Raw genomic sequence first — 1,008 nt, forward strand, 5'->3', positions numbered from 1 at the left:
CTGCGGCCTGGGGGCGGAGGGCGACGGCCACGGCGTCGGAGGTGGGGTGGCCCCGGCGGCTGCACCCACACCCAGCAGATGGGCCGACAGTGGTTCTGCTCACGGAGTTTAAAGCCACAGTGAAGGGTTCATGGGCCTCACAGACCCCCAAGTCATCAGCCCAGCAGGGCTCTGGTCAAGCACCCCAAGAAGGCAGTTCGGGGTGAGCGTGAGGGTGGCCAGGCCCGTCCACAGGCACCTGCAGATGGCAGCCTGTCGCCACGCCCGGACGCCGGCAACCCCCAGGCCACGGCCAGGGCCGGCAGGTCCTGGGGACGCGCAGCTGCAGTCCATGGGCCAGCACTACCGGACACCTGCACACAAAACAGCCCACAGACGCAGCAGAAAGCAGCCCACCGGTGGGTGCCACAGGTCCTGGAGACCAGGGGTGCGACACCCAGAAAGCCCAGGCCGCCTCCCTGCCACGGGGCCTCCGTGGCCCGGGCGCCGACTGCCGGCCTCCGCCTCTCCCTGCCCTGGTCCTGCCCACCAGGCCTGGGGCTCTGGGTTCTTCCGCCTGAAGACACAGAATGAAGGGCCGCCGCTGCTCTTCCCCAGGCCTTCCCGGGCCACCGGGGCTCTGCCACCCTTACGAGAAATCCGTTGTGAACCCAGAAGGGAAGGGCCTCCTGGTGGTGGGCCCCAACGTGGTCCTCACAGAGGCCCCAAAGTCCAGGCTGCAGGCCAGTGAGACGGCGCCGGGAGGCCCCGGCCTGCACCTCCCGCAGGTGAGCAGCAGGGGGCGACTCTCGGCGGCTTCCGTCAGCAGCCAGCAGTGAGGAGCAGGTGCCGGGCCGGCAGGTGCCAGGGCCGGCAGGTGCCAGGGCCCTCCGGCCCTCCCGGGCTCAGCAATGGCTCCCAACTGCGCTGGGCCAGTGCCAGGCCACTGCCCCTCACCGCCTGCTCCAAGGTAGCCGCCAGTGGCGCTCCGGCTGAGAGCTGGAGGCCCCTCGCCCAAGCGCCGCTGGC

This window comes from Condylura cristata, unplaced genomic scaffold (assembly GCF_000260355.1).
Source record: "Condylura cristata isolate star-nosed mole 26May11 unplaced genomic scaffold, ConCri1.0 scaffold00016, whole genome shotgun sequence".
In the NCBI taxonomy this organism is placed as follows: Eukaryota; Metazoa; Chordata; class Mammalia; order Eulipotyphla; family Talpidae; genus Condylura; species Condylura cristata.